The sequence below is a fragment of the Gymnodraco acuticeps genome, unplaced genomic scaffold, assembly GCF_902827175.1.
Source record: "Gymnodraco acuticeps unplaced genomic scaffold, fGymAcu1.1, whole genome shotgun sequence".
Lineage (NCBI taxonomy): Eukaryota > Metazoa > Chordata > Actinopteri > Perciformes > Bathydraconidae > Gymnodraco > Gymnodraco acuticeps.
In genome coordinates, this window is record NW_022991808.1 from 80,139 (window position 1) to 93,447 (window position 13,309).

Below are 13,309 nucleotides of genomic sequence, written 5' to 3' on the forward strand. Positions count from 1 at the left end.
GATGTACTGAGGACATCTATCAGTCCCTGGTGTACAGAGGACATCTATCAGTCCCTGATGTACTGAGGACATTTATCAGTCCCTGGTGTACAGAGGACATCTATCAGTCCCTGATGTACTGAGGACATCTATCAGTCCCTGCTGTACAGAGGACATCTATCAGTCCCTGATGTACTGAGGACATCTATCAGTCCCTGCTGTACAGAGCACATCTATCAGTCCCTGGTGTACAGAGGACATCTATCAGTCCCTGGTGTACTGATGACATCTATCAGTCCCTGGTGTACAGAGGACATCTATCAGTCCCTGATGTACTGAGGACATCTATCAGTCCCTGGTGTACAGAGGACATCTATCAGTCCCTGATGTACTGAGGACATCTATCAGTCCCTGGTGTACAGAGGACATCTATCAGTCCCTGGTGTACAGAGGACATCTATCAGTCCAGGGTCGGCTCTAGAACAAATCGAATGGGGGGGGAAATCATTTACAAAGGGGGGGCACACACTGCCGTCAACAACCAACACACAAACACCAACGCAACTTCAAAAAACATGCTGTAAACTTTAAAGTATATTGTTTTTCACACACATTGCAGGGGTGTAGTGCTATTGTATAGCGCACCTATGACTTGTGCTGCATGCACGGTTGTGGCACAACCACCAAAACAGAAACATATGGACATAGGCCACCATACAAAAGGGTGCAAATGTATTTAGTATCCTATCCATGTGAACATGTTTTAGGTGGGGGTGGACCTAACGTCCTCTAGGAGGGTCTGGGGGCATGCTCCCCCGGGAAGATTATTTTAAAAATATTGAAGTTAAAAGCATCAATCTGGTGCACATTGAGAGCAAAATGAAGAGATCTATGGATAGTCTACATCTCTCAGCATCCATATGAAACAGAACTGTACACAGATTTACTTTTTCTTTATGGATATTTTACTAATCACTCCCCTTTTAAACTGTATTCTTGTGTTACTGTCCTATAGTATTTCATACCCGTTTTTTATTTATTCTCTTATTCTTTAATAACTATAATGATAATATAAAGGTGTTCCTCGCAAATACTTGTTTACATAAATGGTGACCAAACCATTTGAGACCCACTGAGATAACCTACACTAAAGTTAACTATCTAAACACTGAGAGAGTCCTTACCTCACTGAGCTGACGTTATAAGATCCTCTCAGTCTGACAGGAGAGGATCTCCTCCACCTTGGTGTAGAAACAGCTCTTTATATCCGTTAGCATAGCTAGCTAACCAGATCATGCTAACATCAACATTCCACGTTACCACTTGCGCACTCACAAAATGCGCTCGTGCCACACACACACACACACACACACACACACACACACACACACACACACACACACACACACACACACAGAGCCGAGCTTGAATGAAACACAGAGACCCAGAAGTAGGCTACTTGTACTGTACTGTATATCATATTATTTTCGATGGCTTTACTGTATAATCAGTGTAACAGATGAACAGATCACCACCGGGCTTTCATCTGAACACACAGCCACGTAATGATAACAAAACAAAGGTCGGGGGTCATTGGTCAAGCAACACACCAATCAGAGAGCAGCAGTGAGCACAGCTCAGGCTGTGTTTTAAATGTTGTATTCTTTATTTCTGACGTATTTCACACAAAAAACCTTTAGTGGAAACGCTTTCACTTATATGTTGTTGTTTTTTTAAACGGCAAAGTGGCAAGGCTTGCCCACCCTGCGTTGGGGGGGCACAGAGACTCATTTGGGGGGGCATGGCCCGCGAATGACCCCCCATGACGCCGACCCTGTATCAGTCCCTGATGTACAGAGGACATCTATCAGTCCCTGGTGTACAGAGGACATCTATCAGTCCCTGATGTACAGAGGACATCTATCAGTCCCTGGTGTACAGAGGACATCTATCAGTCCCTGATGTACTGAGGACATCTATCAGTCCCTGATGTACTGAGGACATCTATCAGTCCCTGGTGTACAGAGGACATCTATCAGTCCCTGATGTACTGAGGACATTTATCAGTCCCTGGTGTACAGAGGACATCTATCAGTCCCTGATGTACTGAGGACATCTATCAGTCCCTGCTGTACAGAGGACATCTATCAGTCCCTGATGTACTGAGGACATCTATCAGTCCCTGCTGTACAGAGGACATCTATCAGTCCCTGATGTACTGAGGACATCTATCAGTCCCTGGTGTACAGAGGACATCTATCAGTCCCTGATGTACTGAGGACATCTATCAGTCCCTGGAGTACAGAGGACATCTATCAGTCCCTGGTGTACAGAGGACATCTATCAGTCCCTGATGTACTGAGGACATCTATCAGTCCCTGGTGTACAGAGGACATCTATCAGTCCCTGGTGTACAGAGGACATCTATCAGTCCCTGATGTACAGAGGACATCTATCAGTCCCTGGTGTACAGAGGACATCTATCAGTCCCTGGTGTTCAGAGGACATCTATCAGTCCCTGCTGTACAGAGGACATCTATCAGTCCCTGGTGTACAGAGGACATCTATCAGTCCCTGGTGTTCAGAGGACATCTATCAGTCCCTGCTGTACAGAGGACATCTATCAGTCCCTGGTGTACAGAGGACATCTATCAGTCCCCGGTGTACAGAGGACATCTATCAGTCCCTGATGTACAGAGGACATCTATCAGTCCCTGGTGTACAGAGGACATCTATCAGTCCCTGGTGTTCAAGGCTGGATTATTGTAACTCTTTATTATCAGGGTGTACCAAGAAGTCAGTCAAGTCGCTTCAGCTGATTCAAAATGCTGCGGCTCGTGTACTAACCAGAGTTAGGAAAAGGGACCACATTACTCCTGTTCTGGCTGCCTTACACTGGCTCCCTATAGAACACAGGATATAATTTAAAATTCTTCTTCTCGCCTACAAAGCCCTTAATGGGCAGGCGCCATCTTACCTTAAAGAACTCATTATACCCTACTGTCCTACTAGGGCATTGCGTTCCAAGAATGCAGGGTTGTTGGTTGTTCCTAGAGTCTCTAAAGTACAATGGGAGCCAGAGCCTTTTCTTATCAAGCTCCACATTTGTGGAATCAGCTTCCAGTTTGTGTTCGGGCGGCAGACACCCTATCCGTTTTTAAGAGTGCGCTTAAGACCTTCCTTTTTGATAAAGCTTATAGTTAGGGCTGATTAGATCCAGCCCCTAGTTTTTGCTGATATAGGCTTAGTTTGTCGGGGGACATCTACTTCTTCCTTCTCTCTGTCTATACCTGTGTACTCTCATGTTCCCATTAACCCAGCTTCCCCAAATGTCTTTCTTTTTGGTGTCTATATACGCCGGGATCCGGAGTCATGGATGATCCTGCGCTCCTCTGTCCTGGATCGCGAGCCCTGGATCTTGAGTCGTGGCTGTGGTCCTGGATCATAGGTCCTGGATGGATATCCTCGTGGATTCATCTTCCTATTATACACACATGCATTTCCAAACATTTGGACTACCTATGTTGCAAATGTATTATCTTTTCAATTTACACACGGCATCTATTGCACGTCTGTCCGTCCTGGGAGAGGGATCCCCTCCTCTGTTGCTCTCCCTGAGGTTACCTCCCATTTTTCCCTTTAAACTGTGGGTTTTCTCCGGAAGTTTTTCCTTGTACGATGTGAGGGTCTAAGGACAGAGGGTGTCGTATTGTCATACTGATATTTTGTACAAACTGTAAAGTCCACTGAGACAAATGTAACATTTGTGATATTGGGCTATATAAATAAACATTGATTGATTGATTGATTGTTCAGAGGACATCTATCAGTCCCTGGTGTACAGAGGACATCTATCAGTCCCTGGTGTGCTGTACAGAGGACATCTATCAGTCCCTGATGTACTGAGGACATCTATCAGTCCCTGGTGTACTGTACAGAGGACATCTATCAGTCCCTGGTGTACAGAGGACATCTATCAGTCCCTGGTGTACAGAGGACATATATCAGTCCCTGGTGTACTGTACAGAGGACATCTATCAGTCCCTGATGTACTGAGGACATCTATCAGTCCCTGATGTACTGAGGACATCTATCAGTCCCTGGTGTACAGAGGACATCTATCAGTCCCTGATGTACTGAGGACATCTATCAGTCCCTGGTGTACAGAGGACATCTATCAGTCCCTGGTGTACTGAGGACAACTATCAGTCCCTGGTGTGCTGAGGACATCTATCAGTCCCTGGTGTACAGAGGACATCTATCAGTCCCTGGTGTACTGAGGACATCTATCAGTCCCTGATGTACAGAGGACATCTATCAGTCCCTGGTGTACTGAGGACAACTATCAGTCCCTGGTGTGCTGAGGACATCTATCAGTCCCTGATGTACTGAGGACATCTATCAGTCCCTGGTGTACTGAGGACATCTATCAGTCCCTGATGTACAGAGGACATCTATCAGTCCCTGATGTACTGAGGACATCTATCTGTCCCTGCTGTACAGAGGACATCTATCAGTCCCTGGTGTACTGAGGACATCTATCAGTCCCTGATGTACAGAGGACATCTATCAGTCCCTGGTGTACAGAGGACATATATCAGTCCCTGGTGTACTGAGGACATCTATCAGTCCCTGGTGTACAGAGGACATCTATCAGTCCCTGGTGTACAGAGGACATCTATCAGTCCCTGATGTGCTGTACAGAGGACATCTATCAGTCCCTGGTGTACAGAGGACATCTATCAGTCCCTGGTGTACAGAGGACATCTATCAGTCCCTGGTGTACAGAGGACATCTATCAGTCCCCTGGTGTACAGAGGACATCCTGGTCTTTCCAGTGAGATGTCATTGGTTAAAATTGCATGCTGGGAAGTTCCTCTTTCTTTTCATCCAAAATGGCTGGCATACCAAAAACAACATGTTAGAGAAGCAGGAGTCAAATGCTGTTGAATAGTTGTTACCATGAAAGTCATGCTGTTGAATAGTTGTTACCATGAAAGTCATGTTGTTGAATAGTTGTTACCATGAAAGTCATGTTGTTGAATAGTTGTTACCATGAAATTCATGCTGTTGAATAGTTGTTACCATGAAAGTCATGTTGTTGAATAGTTGTTACCATGAAAGTCATGTTGTTGAATAGTTGTTACCATGAAAGTCATGCTGTTGAATAGTTGTTACCATGAAGTCATGCTGTTGAATAGTTGTTACCATGAAAGTCATGTTGTTGAATAGTTGTTACCATGAAAGTCATGCTGTTGAATAGTTGTTACCATGAAAGTCATGCTGTTGAATAGTTGTTACCATGAAAGTCATGTTGTTGAATAGTTGTTACCATGAAAGTCATGTTGTTGAATAGTTGTTACCATGAAAGTCATGTTGTTGAATAGTTGTTACCATGAAAGTTCATGCTGTTGAATAGTTGTTACCATGAAAGTCATGTTGTTGAATAGTTGTTACCATGAAAGTCATGTGTTGAATAGTTGTTACCATGAAAGTCATGTTGTTGAATAGTTGTTACCATGAAAGTCATGCTGTTGAATAGTTTGTTACCATGAAAGTCATGTTGTTGAATAGTTTTACCATGAAAGTCATGTTGTTGAATAGTTGTTACCATGAAAGTCATGCTGTTCAATAGTTGTTACCATGAAAGTCATGTTGTTGAATAGTTGTTACATGAAAGTCATGCTGTTGAAATAGTTGTTTACCATGAAAGTCATGCTGTTTGAATAGTTGTTTACCATAAAGGTTATGTTGTTGAATAGTGTTACCATGAAAGTCATGTGTTGAATAGTTGTTACCATGAAAGTCATGTTGTTGAATAGTTGTTACCATGAAAGTCATGTTGTTGAATAGTTGTTACCATGAAAGTCATGCTGTTCAATAGTTGTTACCATGAAGTCATGTTGTTTGAATAGTTGTTACCATGAAAGTCATGCTGTTGAATAGTTGTTACCATGAAAGTCATGCTGTTCAATAGTTGTTACCATGAAAGTCATGTTGTTGAATAGTTGTTACCATGAAAGTCATGTTGTTGAATAGTTGTTACCATGAAAGTCATGCTGTTGAATAGTTGTTACCATGAAAGTCATGTTGTTGAATAGTTGTTACCATGAAAGTCATGCTGTTGAATAGTTGTTACCATGAAAGTCATGGTGTTGAATAGTTGTTACCTATGAAAGTCATGTTGTTGAATAGTTGTTACCATGAAAGTCATGTTGTTGAATAGTTGTTACCATGAAAGTCATGTTGTTGAATAGTTGTTACCATGAAAGTCATGCTGTTCAATAGTTGTTACCATGAAAGTCATGTTGTTGAATAGTTGTTACCATGAAAGTCATGTTGTTCTTTATCAACATGTGAGGAACCATAGAATTAGTTCTGAAAGCAAGTCAATAATTCAAGTTGTGAAATAACAGGCCTTTTATAATCAATCAATCAATCAATCAATCAATGTTTATTTATATAGCCCAATATCACAAATGTTACATTTGTCTCAGTGGACTTCACAGTTTGTACAGAATATCAGTATGACAATACGACACCCTCTGTCCTTAGACCCTCTGTCCTTAGACCCTCACATCGTACAAGGAAAAACTTCCGGAGAAAACCCACAGTTTAAAGGGAACATGGGAGAAACCTCAGGGAGAGCAACAGAGGAGGGATCCCTCTCCCAGAACGGACAGACGTGCAATAGATGCCGTGTCTAAATTGAAAAGATAATACATTTGCAACATAGGTATTCCAAATGTTTGGAAATGCATGTGTGTATAATAGGAAGATGAATCCACGAGGATATCCATCCAGGACCTATGATCCAGGACCACAGCCACGACTCAAGATCCAGGGCTTGCGATGCAGGACACAGGACCGCAGGATCATCCATGACTCCGGATCCCGGCGTATATAGACACCAAAAAGAAAGACATTTGGGGAAGCTGGGTTAATGGGAACATGAGAGTACACAGGTATAGACAGAGAGAAGGAAGAAGTAAGATGTCCCCCGACAAACTAAGCCTATATCAGCAAAACTAGGGGCTGAATCTAATCAGCCCTAACTATAAGCTTTATCAAAAAGGAAGGTCTTAAGCGCACTCTTAAAAACGGATAGGGTGTCTGCCGCCCGAACACAAACTGGAAGCTGATTCCACAAATGTGGAGCTTGATAAGAAAAGGCTCTGGCTCCCATTGTACTTTTAGAGACTCTAGGAACAACCAACAACCCTGCATTCTTGGAACGCAATGCCCTAGTAGGACAGTAGGGTATAATGAGTTCTTTAAGGTAAGATGGCGCCTGCCCATTAAGGGCTTTGTAGGCGAGAAGAAGAATTTTAAATTCTATCCTGTGTTCTATAGGGAGCCAGTGTAAGGCAGCCAGAACAGGAGTAATGTGGTCCCTTTTCCTAACTCTGGTTAGTACACGAGCTGCAGCATTTTGAATCAGCTGAAGCAACTTGACTGACTTCTTGGTACACCCTGATAATAAGGAGTTACAATAATCCAGCCTTGAAGTAACAAATGCATGGACTAGTTTCTCTGCATCGTTTTGAGGCAAGATATGCCTGATTTTTGCAATGTTATGTAGATGGAAGTAGGCGCTCCTTGAAATTGATTTTATGTGGGCGTTAAAGGATAAATCCTGATCAAATATAACACCAAGATTCCTTACAGTCTCACTGGAGGCCAGATTAATGCCATCCATAGTTAGTATATCCTTAGATAATTTGTTTCGTAGATTCTTCGGGCCAAGTACAATAACTTCAGTTTTGGTCGTGTTTAACATCAAAAAGTTTAAGGTCATCCACGTTTTTAAGTCCTTGAGGCAGTCTTGAATTTTATTTAGATGATTAATTTCATCAGGCTTGATTGATAAATATAGTTGAGTATCATCCGCATAACAATGAAAATGTACAGAATGATTCCTTATAATATTGCCTAACGGAAGCATATATAATGTGAACAAAATAGGTCCGAGCACTGAGCCCTGTGGCACTCCATGGCTAACTTTGGTTTGCGTGGAAGATTCATCATTGACACGTACAAACTGAGAGCGTTCAGATAGATAGGACCTAAACCAGCCTAAAGCAGTTCCCTGTATGCCAACTAAGTGCTCTAGTCTTTGCAATAAGATATCATGGTCGATAGCATCAAATGCAGCACTGAGATCGAGCAAAACAAGAATAGAGACACGTCCCTTGTCTGAGGCTATTAGAATGTCATTTGTGACTTTAACCAGAGCTGTCTCTGTGCTATGATGTGTTCTAAAGCCAGACTGAACATCTTCAAATAAATCATTGTTTTTTAAGTAATCAGCTGTTTTGCGACCGCTTTCTCAAGAATCTTTGAGAGGAACGGAAGATTAGAAATAGGTCTATCGTTGGCTAAAACCTCTGGATCGAGGTTGTGCTTTTTAAGAAGCGGTTTTATCACTGCTACTTTGAATGATTGTGGAACATAGCCTGATAATAAAGACATATTCATAATATTTAATAAAGAAGTGCTAATTAATGGAAAAACTTCCTTCAACAGCTTAGTTGGAATTGGGTCTAACATGCACGTTGATGGTTTAGAAGAGAGAATCATTGAATTTAATTGTTCAAGGTTTATGGCTGAAAAGCATTCTAGTTTACTATCTAGTGCAGGGGTGCCCAACCAGTCGATCGCGATCGACCGGTCGATCGCGGGGAGATTCCCAGTCGATCGCGAGATGTGTCTAAAAATAGAACAACAACATTCTGTTTTATCGTTAATGTCCTATAACATAATCTTCCCGTGCCAGAATAATGCACTTGAACGCATCAAAGCTTTGTGATTGGCCGGCGTGACCCCATGTGTCGGGGCGTGGCTGGTGAGCAGTGGGCACTATTTCGCTGACTTTGTCCGTGTCAACAGGAGTGACAGTCACACAAGACCACAATTATGGCAGAAGCAAAAAAGCCCAAAATATATAATTTTCACTCCGAGTGGGAGGATGATTATTTGTGTATCTATTCCAATTCAAAGTCCATCTGTCTCATCTGCAATGCGAGCGTGGCTTTATCGAAGAAGGGTAATTTAGGAGCGGCATTTCAAAACAGTGCACAAACGCTACGAGACGGAATTCCCTCCTAATTCTGCCCAACGCTCCCAAAAGGGGAGGGGCCTGAAAGGACAGCTAAATGCACAGCAGTCCATTTTCACCAGGCCCAACAACAAGAGCAAGGCTGCTACCAGAGCATCTTATCGTGTCAGTCACGTTCTGGAGAAACACATGAAGTCTTTCAAAGACGGCGAAGTTGTGAAAGAAGCTTTCACAACTTCGCCTGGAGGCTGCCGACGCGCTTTTGGGGGACAGTAAAAATAACAGTAGCATTTCAACAGGTTTTTGATATAATAAAAACTCAAGTTAGATACCGTTATTAATCAGCTGTAAGTTTTTGTTTGTTTGAACTTATTCATTACAATTATTGTACAAAGTGGTATAAGAATGCAAACATTAAGATCTGTTCTGTTTAAATTGATTATAGTCTATTATCAATTCAGGTTAAGAAACTAGTGTTGCTTGCATCCTATTTTAAAGGCATTTATTTTTAAACTCTACTAAAATGCAACAAAAAAAGGATTTGATTCTATTAATTTTGTCTTTTTTATTGCACTTTGGCAGCAGATTCCTGAGTAGCTTCAGATCTGAGTTGTCTTATTAGTAAGCCTCATTTATACTTTTGTAGCAACACTATTTTTATATAATGGCAAAGAAAGGGTTCAGAGTCTTTTCTTTTTTCCCTGGGTAGCACTGTTCAATGTTTCTTGAAAATATTACCCACTGTAGTGACGTGTGAATAAACTCCAACTCTGTATCAACAACACTGTTGTGTAACTTCAGTTAAATACTTGTATGTGTGTAGATTAGAAAGAGGTAAGATAAAGGATCTGCAGTATTTTATGAAGTATTCATCGTACAAAGGTCAGTTTTATACAAGTAGAAGTGTGTATTTACCTGGTAGTAGGTTGTCAGTAACTACGCCTCTATTTGGACTGGTAGATCTCCGCAGACTGGCAACTTTAAAAGTAGCTCTCGGTTAAAAAAAGGTTGGGCACCCCTGATCTAGTGTAATATTAGAACTTACGTTTCCGGGAGCTGTTGATAACACTATACTGGTCAAAGGCAAGAGGTCATTCATTTTGTTTCTAAGAGTAACAATTTTATCATTAAAAAAGCACATAAAATCATTGCTACTGAGTGCTATGGGAATAGAAGGCTCAATTGAGCTGTGGCTCATATATCGTATAGCATATATCAATATATCAATATTATAATCTGATATTAAATCATTTACCAATATTGCTTTAGATGCTAGAGATCTTATGTTTAAGAGACCACATTTAATCTGCCTGTTTTGTTGCACTGTAGTAGTTGTTACATTTACTTGTATTAGGTTATTATGTATGACACCTCTGTTAGGTTTTACCTTAACTTGTCCTTGGGCAGACACACACACCGCTAATATTGGGTATTTTATTGGGTTCGGGATTCCTATGGATGACTGCCTAGGAGAGAGCGCAGAGAAGCGTGTAAGACTGCGACTCCTCCTCCTGGTCTCAACTCCAGTTTGTCATGGATTAAGTCCACAAAGCCCTGCAATGTTTGCCGAAATGAGATCTGCACCTTCCAAAGTAGGATGAATGCCGTCTCTCTTAATCAGACCAGCTTTTCCCCAGAAGGCTGTCCAATTATTTACGAAGCCCACATTGTTTGCTGGGCACCACCAAGACAACCAGCGCTGAAATGATGACATGCGGCTATACATGTCATCATTGATCAGATTGGGGAGGGGACCAGAGAAGATTACGGTGTCCGACATTGTTTTAGCATAAATGTCCATCCTGGTGGACGTCAGGACCGTCTTCATGGACTTAATGACTCAATATCGTTGCAGGAGACGGAACTGAAGCAGACATTTCCTGCACCAGAAAGTTCAGGGGGTTCAGAGGATGAGCTCTCATCTTCATCTTCATCATCTTCAGAGGATGAGCTCTCATCTTCATCTTCAGAGGATGAGCTCTCAGATGATGAGCTCTCATCTTCATCATCTTCAGAGGATGAGCTCTCAGATGATGAGCTCTCATCTTCATCATCTTCAGAGGATGAGCTCTCAGATGATGAGCTCTCATCTTCATCATCTTCAGAGGATCAGCTCTCAGAGGATGAGCTCTCATCTTCATCATCTTCAGAGGATCAGCTCTCAGAGGATGAGCTCTCAGCTCTCAGAGGATGAGCTCTCAGCTCTCAGCGGATGAGCTCTCAGCTCTCAGAGGATAAACTCTCAGCTCTCAGAGGATGAGCTCTCAGATGATAAGCTCTCAGAGGATGAGCTCTCAGATGATAAGCTCTCAGAGGATGAGCTCTCAGCTCTCAGAGGATGAGCTCTCAGCTGATAAGCTCTCAGAGGATGAGCTCTCAGCTCTCAGAGGATGAGCTCTCAGATGATAAGCTCTCAGAGGATGAGCTCTCAGCTCTCAGAGGATGAGCTCTCAGATGATAAGCTCTCAGAGGATGAGCTCTCAGATGATAAGCTCTCAGAGGATGAGCTCTCAGCTCTCAGAGGATGAGCTCTCAGATGATAAGCTCTCAGAGGATGAGCTCTCAGCTCTCAGAGGATGAGCTCTCAGATGATAAGCTCTCAGAGGATGAGCTCTCAGCTCTCAGAGGATGAGCTCTCAGCTCTCAGAGGATGAGCTCTCAGCTCTCAGAGGATGAGCTCTCAGCTCTCAGCGGATGAGCTCTCAGATGATGAGCTCTCAGCTCTCAGAGGATGAGCTCTCAGCTCTCAGAGGATGAGCTCTCAGCTCTCAGAGGATGAGCTCTCAGCTCTCAGAGGATGAGCTCTCAGCGGATGAGCTCTCAGATGATGAGCTCTCAGATCTCAGATGATGAGAGAGGTGAGGATTTCACACCTGGGATAGAAGAGGGTCAAGAAGAAGGGGGGAAAGATGCAGGAGGCTCCATGAGCGCACAGACACATACAGAGAGACAGATAGGGACGAGCTGGAAAGACATGGCCCCCTGTGGGCCAAGAGTAGCACGTATGTCTTATTGTTGTTTTTATTTGAAGTGGAGCCATGATGAGAGTTGCCTCAGGAATGCAAGCTTTGTTTCTATGAGCAGGTCAAATGGAGACCACATCCATGAAACTAGTCGAGATGACCCTACAGCCCGTGCTGACTGGAGTACTTTCAGTACATTGACTACAAAGTCTTTGAAGATCTGGAAAGATTCACCAAAAACCAAACTAGTTTTTTATTGACCAAATAAACAGCAATGTTCAGATCAATTACTTAATTATGTTTTAAATAAAGGTGAATGTATTCTTGTATTAATATCACTCTATAACCACAATACGTTACATAGTCTGTTAGTTTGGCTGTCTTTTCAAACTGAGATGGTCCCGACGTCCTCTACAGTGGAAATACTGTAACATTTAAAAATAAAATAAAAAAGGTCTAAATTGCAAGATGTTTTTTTAACCCTAAATAGGTAGGAAATCACAAAAAAAAGGAAATTGGAAGACACTTTTTCCCCTCGGATAATACATGCTTAAAATATATAATATATTATAAACATGCTTATACTATTGTTGAACTTTCCTGTCGGCTCCCAGACCGCAGTCGGGGACACGGGGGTGACTCTCTGTTGTCTCCCAAGCAACAAACTTCCGGTTCTATAACCCACTATGTAAAATAAGGCAGAGAGGCGAGCTGTTCTTGGGAGGCAGATGCTGCCTTCAGGGACCAACACAGGACCAGGGAGATGCTGCCTTCAGGGACCAACACGGAACCAGGGAGATGCTGCCTTCAGGGACCAACACGGAACCAGGGAGACGCTGCCTTCAGGGACCAACTCAGAACCAGGGAGATGCTGCCTTCAGGGACCAACTCAGAACCAGGGAGATGCTGCCTTCAAGGTCCAACTCAGAGATACCATATCTTGCTGTTATCTGTGTGTTTTTACAGTGTGGTACATCAGATTTAACTCTCTATCTTTTACAGTGTGGTACATCAGATTTAACTATGTATCTTTTACAGTGTGGTTCATCAGATTTAACTCTGTATCTTTTACAGTGTGGTACGTCAGATGTAACTCTTTATCTTTTACAGTGTGGTACGTCAGATTTAACTCTCTATCTTTTACAGTGTGGTTCATCAGATTTAACTCTGTATCTTTTACAGTGTGGTACATCAGATTTAACTCTATCTTTTACAGTGTGGTACATCAGATTTAACTCTATCTTTTACAGTGTGGTACATCAGATTTAACTCTGTATCTTTTACAGTGTGGTTCATCAGATTTAACTCT

At 42.4% G+C, this 13,309-nt stretch overlaps 1 protein-coding gene across 1 annotated transcript in view; it reads right to left on the reverse strand.

Annotated features, from left to right (window-relative positions):
- Nucleotides 1-12,225: 12,225 nt before the first annotated feature.
- irf5 (interferon regulatory factor 5) overlaps nt 12,226-13,309 on the reverse strand; it is a 7,472-nt gene continuing 6,388 nt past the window's right edge. Inside the window, exon 9 of the mRNA XM_034199651.1 lies at nt 12,226-13,309. This exon is cut by the window's right edge and continues 557 nt beyond it. The gene's annotated coding sequence lies outside the window, so the exon portion shown is untranslated.